Source organism: Macadamia integrifolia, chromosome 3 (assembly GCF_013358625.1).
Source record: "Macadamia integrifolia cultivar HAES 741 chromosome 3, SCU_Mint_v3, whole genome shotgun sequence".
NCBI classification, from domain to species: Eukaryota; Viridiplantae; Streptophyta; class Magnoliopsida; order Proteales; family Proteaceae; genus Macadamia; species Macadamia integrifolia.
This window is the reverse complement of record NC_056559.1, coordinates 3,731,000-3,743,562: the sequence shown is the minus strand read 5'-3', so window position 1 is coordinate 3,743,562 and position 12,563 is coordinate 3,731,000. Positions and strand designations below refer to the sequence as shown.

The 12,563-nt window shown below is 36.9% G+C and overlaps 2 long non-coding RNA genes and 1 pseudogene across 3 annotated transcripts in view; 1 reads left to right on the top strand and 2 right to left on the bottom strand.

The window, feature by feature from the left end:
- Positions 1-493: 493 nt before the first annotated feature.
- Positions 494-7,285, bottom strand: LOC122073273 (annotated as a pseudogene).
- A 718-nt stretch (positions 7,286-8,003) lies between these two features.
- Positions 8,004-9,550, top strand: LOC122074543. The gene is made up of 2 exons (XR_006138993.1): positions 8,004-8,319; positions 8,597-9,550. It is a non-coding gene; the product is annotated as an uncharacterized LOC122074543 (long non-coding RNA).
- A 1,382-nt stretch (positions 9,551-10,932) lies between these two features.
- Positions 10,933-12,563, bottom strand: part of LOC122074542 — a 19,108-nt gene continuing 17,477 nt past the window's right edge. Inside the window, exon 6 of one of the 2 annotated variants that reach the window (XR_006138992.1) lies at positions 10,933-10,989. This is a non-coding gene — a long non-coding RNA (uncharacterized LOC122074542). Of the gene's footprint in view, positions 10,990-11,693; positions 11,816-12,563 lie in introns of those variants that run through there. The other variant, XR_006138991.1, reaches the window with a different exon arrangement.

Below are 12,563 nucleotides of genomic sequence, written 5' to 3'. Positions count from 1 at the left end.
TTTCCCTTTTATTGATGGGAATTAGGAATATTAAAAAGGTGATTCATTTGTAGGCATCATCTAATAGTTTCCCTTCCATTGATGCATTCGATAGGAGGCTCACCTATTGGATGAAACAGTAAAAATATTGATGCAAGTATATGCATGAGTTAGAGACATAAATGGACAGGATGTGATCTCTTGACCGGATATAAATATCCCTAAAAAGCTAGGGATGCATATCAAATCCAGATTTTTGGCAATCCGCTTACATCCTCCACCTGAAACCAGAGATGTGATCTCTTGACCGGATATAAATATCCCTAAAAAGCTAGTTTTGAGCTCGACTAACCCTTTTCAATACCACACCTATTGAACGCCCCGTACTAAATCAGGGTGCACACAGCCTGTCAACGATCCCCCACCATTTTTTGAACCTTCTCATAAGTGCACAATAGAAAACCACCCAACCGCATCAATTTGCATGAAAACATGGTCAATCCATATTCACCCATAAATGAAATTTTGAGATTCTATATGCATCATTAACAGTCGAACATCATTTATGAGATAAGTTTCCTTTCAAAGCAGAATCAATCCTGCAATGAATTGTACTCCTATGTTTGCATATACATTTTTCACAAAATCAGTAAAGGAATTAGAATGCTGCAACATAACTCAGTCCTGAACGAATGAAAACTAGAAGCAAATTCCATACATATGTGTGAGAAAGGATCCATGGCTACAAGAGATCAAAATCCCTTTGTACCTCAGCTCATGTTTTCTGCTGCACGCGGGTAACGGGCTAATGCATGTGATCCATTACCTTGCCTAAGTGACAAATCCATCATTTCTCTGTAACTCCGGAGCTCTTCCAAAGCATCGGCAGTTGTCCTTGATATATGAAGTCCGGAGGGTGTGTGACTTGAATAAAAGGAAGTATTCTGAACTACTCCTCCCTTGGATTTGGAGGTGCTATCAGGACTTTTGTTCTGGATTTTAGGCTTAGAAACTTGCAATGGCCTGCGTAGGTTGGAGAAGTCATAGCAGAGAGGTGCTGCTGTCTTCAGCCTATGTACAAGAACACCCACAGCAGCCTCTTGGGAAATTTTGGTAGGCAATAGCCCTCCAGATTAAAAAGGGTCGTTGGGATTTCCTTTCCCATCAAAAGATTCAGCTCTAAAGATATTACAGAAGTTCAATTAGGCCATGTTGGACATGTGGGTTGAACTTGAACATCATGAAGTTGCAGATAAAATTGCATCACAGAGCAAAATAGAACTTTTGATGAACGAAGTGTTGAACTAATAAACTCTATAGATATCCCTACTTTGGTTATGTTACCATAACATGTAGTATGGCAGACAAAGACAGACATGCTAGAAAATGTCAGGATGCAGTTCCTGAATCAATTGATATGATTCAACGTGAAACATACCAACAGGTTCAACATTTCCTGAGGTGGTTTGAACACTTTAAAGATGCAAAATGACTTGCTCTGTAAAGCTCACTACAACCTTACATGCAAAGTGACTCTATTCCTGAAAACAATTGATTAATATAACTTGACACAGAACAACAACATAACAGTTCACAAAAGTCAGGAGTCCTTCACATCAGAAGTTACAAAGTTACTGACGCAAAGTAGAAAGAAGGAATCTCATACTCTGTAAATGGACTGTTTAGGGTGAAGGGAAATGGAAGCACATTAAAAGGGCGATCAATATTTTAGCTCTCAGATTTTTCTGGTGGGAGCAATTAATAAGAATGGTTCAGCAATATTTCACTTTTAAAGGACCCTTTAGGATGAGCCAATTCATTAAAAATCAATCCCACGTCAATTCAACAATGCTTTACCCAACTATCTAGGTTCAACTACATGAATCCCGTTGCACCGTCGAATACCAATTTGAGATTTGTCTTCTTTCTAGAAATATCCTTGTTCTAGCATTGTCAACAGGAGTAAACCTAAATCAGAAGAAATTTGCCTCTAATGAAACCCCCCAAATTTCAGCTAGTTGACATATGGCATTTATTTTTATTCAATTCAATATATCTTTTCTAAATTAATATTATTTGGAAGGATATGATATTTATTCATTCCAAGAAACTGTGACTTACTAAATTCTGGTCTTGTCCTTAAAACTTAATGAAGAAAAGAATCAGTAATTTCAGCACTGCATAGAGCCTTTTTTTAGATCATAGAGAAGCAAGAAAGGTTTCACGGGCTTGTAGTTTCTAACGTCCAGAAGCTCAGTTTTACTTGTTTAATACCCACACATCTTAGTGACCAGACAGAAACAAAGCCTACAATTTTTTCAATTCTGTAGAAGAATAGAAAATTTTGGAAAAGGCAATGCTTTCCCATCAAAGACAACTGGGGTGGGGTGGGGTGGACCCATCATTTCTATCATTCTTCATCTCTACATTAAAGATCTGTTTTCCACCTCACAAAGCCCATGTGTTGAACATCAGGATCTCTGAACTTGTTCCTGCCAACCCCTTGATATACAAAAACCTGTTTGCAAACAAGCTTAATATGATTTAGAGAACTTCAAAACCCCTTCAATCATTGAGTAGTTCGTTGCCTCCATTCCATTCTGTCAATTGCCTTAGAAAACTTACTTCTTCAATCTCAAAAATTTGAAACTCAACCCACCAACTGATACAATATGGCCTTCTTACTTCCATCCATTATACATGGCTTGGATTTGGGTGTGTGGAAATGCATTTAGGAGTCAAAACTCACATCATTAGATCTTAGGTACGTAATAAAGACACTTCATTCTTCAAAAGTTAAAACGTTGGCATGTTGGACACCCCGTATCCTTATTAAACACCAATACTGAAACTTATATTTTCTATATACCATTGTAAAAATATTCACCATAGGTGCCATTTCAGATTGGCATAGCTATGTCAATGTACTTTGTCCAGCAGAGCCGAAGGGGACACAACTACTAAGGATCCGCGAACTAGGAGCCGATAAATGATAAATAACTATGATATAAAATTTCCATGAATGCATGCAACCCAACAACATATCACTCATGAAGTGGCTATGTTCATAACAAATCAATAATTTTTACTAAAAAAAAAAAAAAAACCTATTATTTCCTAATAATATCATTTAATAATTTATTCTGGCTCAATATTCAATCCAAAAAATTCAAAGAGTAATGGGCACAGATTCAGAACTAACACAGGGAATTTTGTCAAAATGAAGGGACAATTAACATAATTCTGGTCTTATATTCTTCTTGTAACTATATTTATTCCATGTTCATAAAGAAATACCATCCTTTATTGCACTTCATTACTTTATAGACTTGCCCTTTATTTCATTCCATGTTCACAAAGAACCAAAGTGTGCGAGTTCAGAATAAAGGTTAGAATTAGATTGAGTTGCAGGAAAGGAAGGCTTATTGAAGAAGGTTCTAACTCAAATCTAATGTTTCTTTTCACTTGAAACCCACAAGCCAATAATTAGAAAAGAAATACTAGTGGTGAAGGACTAAATGGTAAAATTAGGACTCATGTTCAGTAGTATTTCACCGGAAGAAAATGTTCAATAGTAATTTGTAAGCGGTTAAGAAAAGAACAGATTTTTTGTCCCTCCAAACTATTTCAAGAGAGGGATCTTTTCAAGGATCATTCTTCTTCTTCTTCTTCTTTTTTTGGGTGTGGAGGGGGGGGGGTTGTGGAGGCAACCATAGGCAGATAAGGAAAATTCATCTGGCTCAGTTGACACATGAGAGCTTAGAATCTAACTTTATTAGTAACTTCTTGAAGAATGCTGGGCCAATCAAAATGGACAGGATACTAGCAATCAAAACAAATAATTATTACAGTTTTGTAGGGACAAAGCAGAATCTACACCCATTCTTTGGAAACATTCTTTTCTCCACCCCCACCCCCTCAAATCACGGAGGAAAACAGATCTTTAAAAGACCTAAGGACCTTAGAATCTCAGATGTATGGAGCACATTACCTAATTGCACAGCAACATTGGCATGTTCTATCACATTTCATAAGCTTCTCACAGGATATAGCCCATAATATGTTCTAATCACATTTCATAAACTTCTCACAGGATATAACCCAGACCATAGTTGTCACGGCGCCAAGGCGAACCAAGGCGGTGGAGGGTTGTCTAAATGCTTAGGCGAAAAGGCGCACGCCTTGAGGCGAACAATTGTTATTTTTTATTTTTTCTATTTTCTAACATTATTTGGTAAGCTATATATACCTTGTATCATAAAAAATCAAGATTAAGCAACATCAAGTCATTAAAAATCAACATTTAGCCATATTAAATCATAAAAAATTAACATCAAGTCATATTAAGTTATAAAAAATCAAAATTTAGAGAACTGCTCTGGTTCTATAACAAGTTTGACTGGTCAAATGATATTATTTTTACATGAGACTTTTTGTATCAGTTATAATATAAAACCAGCTTTCCAACAAGTCTAAGATTACTTAAATCTAAGTTGTAATGACAAAGTTATGCTCCGGTCAAACTTATTTTTAAGTGCGCAAATGCTGTTAAAATCGCCTAAATGAAAATAATTTTATGGATATAAAAAAAAATATATATTTTACCGGACTTTTGGTTTTTAGCAATGTTTTAACATAATAGAATTTATAAAATTTTCATAATTGAGAAAAACTCCAGCGTTTAAAAGTTGAAAATCGCCCCTATAACCAAAATCCAGTTTTTCTTCTTGGACTGGGGGGTTGACTTTTTATCCTTTTGGAATTTGATTTTTAAACTATTTTTATTAGATTCAAATATGAGGTATTTGCTTATTTATGAATAATATCTTAAGTAAATGAAATAACAAATATAAAAAGCATTTATAAAAAGCATTTACTTAAATGATATTTGGCATAAATAAGTGCCAAAACACAAGGCGGTATACAGTGCAATAAGGCGACTGCCGCCTAGGCCCCAGGCAAACCGCCTGGACGCCTTGACAACTATGACCCAGACAATAAGTTTGTAGGTAATAAAAGTATCCCATGAACTCCATTTCTAATTTGTATATCACCTCCTCTTCGTTTAATACATACTTATCAGTTGCTATTACTAATATAGGCCCACGGGAACATCAACTAGAAGAATAAAAGCAAATGGAAGTACCAACATAGGATGCCTGAATCAAAACTTCATATGAAAATGCAGCACAAGTAAAAAGCCATATGTGTGAACCAATGATATTGTACCTGGTATGTGGATCCATTATATCATCATTGTCAACAGCAAACGGGCAAAAGTCAGAATCATCAGAATCATCAGAAGCATACTGAAAAGACAATCTACTGGAGCTCCTAGAAAATGAAATCCGAGGTGAACTGTTGGGTGATATCTTTGCTCCAGACAGATTCCCAGCCTCGTCTTTTCCGGAAGAGTAAATCTGCATAAGATAGAAGGCAAGTTTCAAAAAAAAAAAAAAGCTAGGCAATAGTCTGCTGAGAATTTTTTAAGCTCACGTCATTAATAGTAGCTTTAAGAAGAGCGACCTCTGGGGTCCTCCCAAGCTTAGCTGCAGGTCTGCTGACTGGAGCATTTTCAGATCACAAAAGAACCTGGGACAAATGACTACTGGAATAGCCGGTAGGCGGGGATGGTGAAGGAGATGGAGATATGATAGGTGATGGCCAATACTGATCAAAACTAGCATTCTTATGAGATATAGGAGTTTCAGGCAGATGGCGAGGTAAGCTCAAAGGTGGTAGCCGATTGGAACTCAAGTTAGAAGGTACTACATGAGGTTCAGAGTATGTGGCGGAAGGTAAAGGAGACTCTAAAGGTCCAGAAGCTTTGAAATTGTCGTAACTCCAACTATGCTGCCGTCCAAATGCAGCAAGAGAACCATCAGATGCCAATCCAATTAGAGGAGAAGGGAACCTTTTAAGAGGATCAGTTGTTGGGCTCCCCACATAATCTGGTATGAACTGTGCGGACAATGGCACTGAAGGTTCCAAGCTTACATTTGAAAGCGTTGGATGATACAAAACAGAAAGGGAAAGCCTGCCACAAGAAATGTCTACCGGCACAAAATCGAACTTCTGCATTTCTGCTTCCTCTCTACGCGTTAAGGGCTCACCATAGGAACACACCTTATGTGCAAGGCTAAATGAGCGGATTTGGCCGGAGGAATGGAGCTCTCTGAAGAGCTGATAAGCAGGTAAGAGCCTAACGGTCAGATACAAAGACCTTAACATTATATATGATTTCTTATCCAACGAATGGGAACTAGAACTGCCCTTTCTCTTGCTCCCTGAGTTTGAAGAATCCCTACTCCTCCGACTCTCATATTGCACAACCCATCTCTCTATAATCTTTTCGCTCCTCATCTCCTGCATATAGTCTTCCTGCCCAGAATTCCAACAATTCCGATTTCTCACAAGATCCCTTCTTGGAGAACAACGGTGAACATCCCAATCCGTCTGTCTCTGCACCAAAATCACATCCACCACCATCTGTTCCAGATGCTGTGTCTCCAGAGATCAAATTTATCTAATGCATCTGGACAATCACGAAGAGCTAAGTTGAACAATTGATCCCTCGGCCTGACGCTCGATGATGATGAAGACGACGAAGATGGAGATGACAGAGTCTGTTCTCCGCTACAAGTCCGCGAAGACACACAAGGAGACCTCGATTGGATTATAATGTGTAGACTTTTAACAAAAAACTCAGTAATTATCTGGTCCAATTTAGTAGTTTCAGAGTGCAAATTTTTCTGAGAAGAAGCCATAATTCTCACAAGAGAAACAATCTCATATCACTGCAAAACCCAGATAGGATTGAAGCTTTTAAACGAGAAGAAAGTTAAAACCCTACAAATTAACGAATTATACCGAACAAATTTGAAATCAGAAAAACAGAAGAAGGATAAGCTGAACATAGAATCAAAACAAGCGATGTTCATCAAATTCAAAAAAAAAAAAAAATTCGGTAATTAACATAGCAATTGATATATAGTTGTCCCAAAGAAAGAACAAACAAAAAAAAAGGTAATGAAAATCAGAGCAAATTCACTCACAGTTCTATTGTTCCTACTGCTATTTTGCATTCAGGGTGAGGGAAAGGGAATGGATTTTCTCTCCTTCAAGACATTATGATCATTACTTCTAGGAGACTTGGGAGAGGGTTCTCTTGAGAGCAGAAGCATCTTAAAATCAGAGAGGAAATTGCAATGCATCTTGACTGTTGCGTAACTTACGTCTCAGGGAGGGAGATCGAGGAAGACAAAGGAAGCGTAAGCAGAGTCACAGTTCGACAGAGTCGGAGAGAAGTAGGGATGTATAAAGATCGAATTCGAATTAGATATAACCGCATTCCAGTTTTTCGATAGGATTCGTATTGTTTCGAAATTCGGATCGAGCCATGGTTCAATTTTAATTTAAAAAAAATTTAAATCGATAAATTAAAACGGTTTAAATCGAATAAATAAACCATGTAAACAGATGATAAACTATTTAAAGTTTTTCTTTTTTTTTTTAATAATAAAAAATAATCCAATTCAATATGTTAAGTTTACATATATTTCAATAACAAAATTTAAGGTTTTTATTTTTTTGCATAATTTACAGTACGATCTCCAAGAGAATGTCAATATTATAAAAACACCCACTGTTAAATATCAAATTACGTTCAAATCCCTTATCATTAGTTTGTATTAAGTGATGATATAAAATAACGCTCTAATCCTTCTGAGTAAAAGACTGGTATGTAGCCTATTTTTATTATCCCAAAAATGCTCCTCTTTTTCTCACCTTATTCACCCATTTCATTCTCCCTTCTCTCCTTTTCTCATCTCCTTTTAATGTATTGGCTTGTTTTAACATAATTTTTTTTTTAATTTAACATAAAAGAATCCTTACTCCGAGAGAGAGAGAGAGGGAGAGAGAGAGAGAGCTCAACATTTAAGGTTCTTATTGATCAAAATTGCATCTGGAAACAGCAATTAGGTGATTAATCATTTCCATAAATGTGGAAGAGAAAAGCGTGGAGGAGAAGGGGGGAAGTGGGGGAAATGGTAGTAAAGTTTTATAAGACACGTCTCTCTCTCTCTTGCTGCAGATACCTCCCGAACTCAAAAGACATGTCCACCCATCTCCCTTGCCTTACCTCTCTTCTCGGCAAGGTTGGGAGATGCAGGAATAAAGGATCCCTATCCCTGAATTCGGACCTTACTTCATCGTGGCTCTCACTTCCACACCCGCCCGTACCTCTGCTCCCTCCACCGCCAAGTCGCCAATATTTCTGATGCCAGAGCCTCAACATTATGCAGAATTTAATTACATTCCGTTTTCATCGATTCATAGGTAGTCCTATGTTTTCTGATTTATCAGACGTCCACGAGAAAGAACAAGTAATTTAGTTTTGATTATGTTTTTATAGAGGAATCTTCAATCTTTAGAGAGATTGCAGTGGTGATTATGCGGTCAGAAAATTTCTTAGCACGAATCGACATATATCCTTTATGTTGCTACTCATTGCTTGCACCTCCTGCCTTTTGCGAAACCAAATCTTTGTATCACTATGCTTTGTCGATTAATTAATGAGATACCTCAAGATTGATGTTTAGTGGTATATAAACAGGTTTTTGGAAGAAGCAGAGGAAATTACCCCTGCCCATGGCTCCCTGAATCTCTCGTATACAAGTCAGATGCCATGAAAATCATCCCTGTCCATGGCTCCCTGAATCTCTTCGATACAAGTCGGATCCCATCGAAATCATCCCTGCCCGTTATCCCAGATTTCATTCACAAGGTCAGAATCTAAACTTCAATCTCAAGGACAAATTTGTGATCATTTACAATAATTCCTGGTTCATTAGTTTCTTCTCTACCTGTATAATTTATTAGATCCTATCATCTACCGGAGGAGCTAAAAAGAATTATCAGTCTTCATACCCCTTACTGCCCACTACAGAGTGGTTTTCTAACTTTGTACATGGTTGGGATTTTGCTCGTGAGAGTAGACTTTCTTAGCAAATTATATTCATACTGTTCTGATATTGATTAATGTTTCTCTGCTGTTATTCCCATAGAAAAATAGTTGACTACTTAAGTAGCAACTGGAGTACAAACATGAATATTTTGAAAAATTAGAAAAGCTTCATTTTTCTTACTCTATTAATCCTTGGATGCAATTTTGATCCAATAAGTGATCCCATATCTCTCTGTTTGTTAAAATTGTACAATTGGGGTACTGTCTTACTTTAATGGCTCTCCATAATAGATCATCATTTCCTCCTCATGGGTTTTAATTTTTGGAACACTTTCTATTCGGCATATCAAGAGGAGAAGCTAGATTTAACAAACCGTTTCAGAACTTAGTAACTTAGATGAAAAAAACATTGAAGTGAGCACATGGATTCAAAATATTAAAATTCCTATTGAAGTGTTAAATGATTTATATCACTCTAGATTCTCCACTAAGTGACTTAAAGTGCATTCTTTCAATTTCATGGGCATAGGTGCTTATGGGCAACTGTAAGGATTACTAACTTAAAAAAATAAAAAAGAAAAGAAGAATTTCTGTTGAAGATAATTATTTGAGCATTAAGCCTGTCAATGGATCAGATTTGAGTCAACCCCTGCCCTATCTAAATCCAATTAGGGAATGTGCTAACAAGATCCAGTTTAATATTCAGATGGATCACAATCTGGTTGTAAGAGATAAGAGTCATATATGATCTGAATTCGAATATGACCCAATCTGGTTATGTAACATCTCATCATTGGTCTTTTAAAGAATTGAAAAGTAAAAAAAAAAAAAAAAAAAGGAAAATCATTATATGGTGTTTCCAACCCAACTAAAAAATGTTTGAAGAAGTAAAAAATTTATAAATTAAATATTTACTTGTAAAGTTATTATGGATTCTACATATGTGTTGTAATGCCGATCAGCTGGGAACTGGATCAATATATGGATACTGACTCCCAATATTAATTGAAGAAGAAATGGATATATAAAACTGAGTAAAGGATGAATATATGTACCATGCAAGAGCTTCCATACATGCAGTAACCTGCTGCTAACATACTAGTCCCACATTGCAACACATCGTTCAAAGTTGGTTCATGTTTATCCTTGAGCATATAGATCCCAAATAACTAGTTGAAAAGGAAAGAAGGAATTCAAATTAATCATCATCCATATGAGGAAAATCTTGAAAAAATGATGACTTCAAACTTCTTTTAGAGGAACAGCATGTTTTAGGTTAAGAGGGTATACAGTTCCAATGGAAACACCACAGTCGATGTTGGAGGATCCATCCAGCGGATCAAAAACAACCATATACCTGCACCATTAGCAAGAATTCTATGCTACTTTATTTGTAAAAGTCCATAATTCAAGTATTTAACATAGCAACTTGAAAAACAGAGGGCTTCAGCAGACTCCTTCCACGCTTTGAACGTTCCACAAATATTGCCTCTTCATTCTTTTCATAAACAAGTATGCACTGCCATAAAGTTTCAAAGCCTTTGGGAAAGAAACGATGAAGCTTTTCTGAGCCACATGTGTGTTGGTGTACGATGTCTTGTAGTCTATCGCAGTTTAATCCAGGGAGTACTGGTGCAGCACCTCGACAGGCAGGACGGCGGTCCCCCGCTCGAATTTTTTATTTGAGGGTAATTGTGTATTTTTCGGATTAGAGTTTTTCGCTATATATTTGTAGCGAGAGTTTCTTTCTCTGTAATGCAAACAATACTGAGAGGTGTGAGGACGAGCGCTGTAACCGTATTCTCTATTGATAGTGAAGCAGGATCTCATTTCACCGGGGACATAGGCAACCTTGCCGAACCTCGTAAAATCTGTGTGCATTGTTTGTTCTATTTTTTTCATTATCTTCTGCATCGTTTTAGGGTTGTGTTTCTACAATGTAGTGATCAAATGGAGCACAACTCACCGATTGGCCGCTGCTTTTCAAAGCATTGATGAAAACTTCATTTGAGAGCACATCCAATTTCTTTTGCTCTTTCACCCTGTAATCAAGTTACAGTAGCATCACCTCAAGTGAGTGAAAATAATAGCATATAATACAGAAGTCTCTGGTTTAAAATCCACAGAAAACTTGCCTGAACGTTGGTTTCTCAGGCGAGTCCGATAAGTTTTGCAAGACCATCCTGCACAAGTAATGGGTTAAAATATAACTGGCAACGGAAGACAAAAACAAGTTTGACAGAAGACAAATATAAGAAGAGACTCATCCATTGTCCTCTGTTCTGTGTCCTGACCTCAGGTAAACCCTGCACATACGATTTCCCTACTAGGCTACTAATGGAGTTTGATTGACAATTTGACGAAGCTCACGAATCAAAATTATTTCCTTATGATTCGATTCTCAGGGAAGAAGAAACAAGTTGGAACAGTATTCTCTGTTCTTCGGACTCAAGTTGGAACAGAGTTCTCTGTTCTTCAGACTAACTGGACATGAATTCAATTCCCACTGAAGCATAATCGCATCTTATGTATAAAGGAGTATAGTCTTCAAACAAGAAATAAAAAAAAAAAAAATCAAAATCAGAACCAAGATTTAAGAACTCAAGCTCCATTAATCAACAAAAACGAAAGTTTTTCACTTTCTAATTAAAAAGAATTCCAAAACTTGCGAGTTTGAACACTGAAAAAGTGTGACCTAGTTGACGGCAGAGCAGACGTATTTGCAACAAAAGAACAATCTGGCTGAGCAAGATGGTTAAATCACCACGAGATTCTGGGTACCTGGATTGCTCGTTATGAACAAAACGAGTGATGGTCATCAAATCCGTTTGATGATCTTCCGCTGCGTGATCCATGTCGAACTTGTATCTGAAATTCTTAAAATTCTGAATTCGGTTTCGAAGAACCTGGTTCTACTAATGCTGTTATTTTTCCATAACTGTTTAAGAGTGGGTTATATATATAATGGTAGAGGAACTCAGACAATCTTCTATCATTTTGTCCTACCATTACCAAGCCCTTAAAAGTCAAACCTTCCTAAACCCTTTTTTATTCTCTCTTTTTGACCTTTCCACTTGATTGTTCAGAGCAAAAATTATGGTGTCAAAGTTCAGTCTGAACCGGCCGGACAGACCGAAATTGATCGGTTCAGGCTACTGGTTTGTTTTGGGTTGGGATCTTCACTTGTTTCAGGTTTCAGGTTCTCATAAACCAGACCGGATCTAATAGTTGTCACCTAATTAAGTTGGTTTTTGGGGTTAGCTTAATAACAAGCATAAATCAATTCACCCTGACCGGAATCTAAACAAACCAATTGATTGACCCTCTTAAGCAACAACAAAGGGAAAAAAATTCTTTCAGCCTCCGGCCTCTCTTTCTCTCTTCTCTTCCCTGAAATGACCTCATTGCTTTATGCATGAAAGCGTTCCATTGCACTTCATTGGTACAATTGGTATACTCCTATATGCTGCTTGCTAAGGTTATTTTTTTCCCAATAATGAATAATGAAATCCACTGGATAGAGAATAATCAAAGGGAATAATGGATGGGATCACATGAGATGCAGAATTTCCCATGCTTTCGTTGTTGTTTTTTTTTTTTTTTTTTTTCCTTTGAA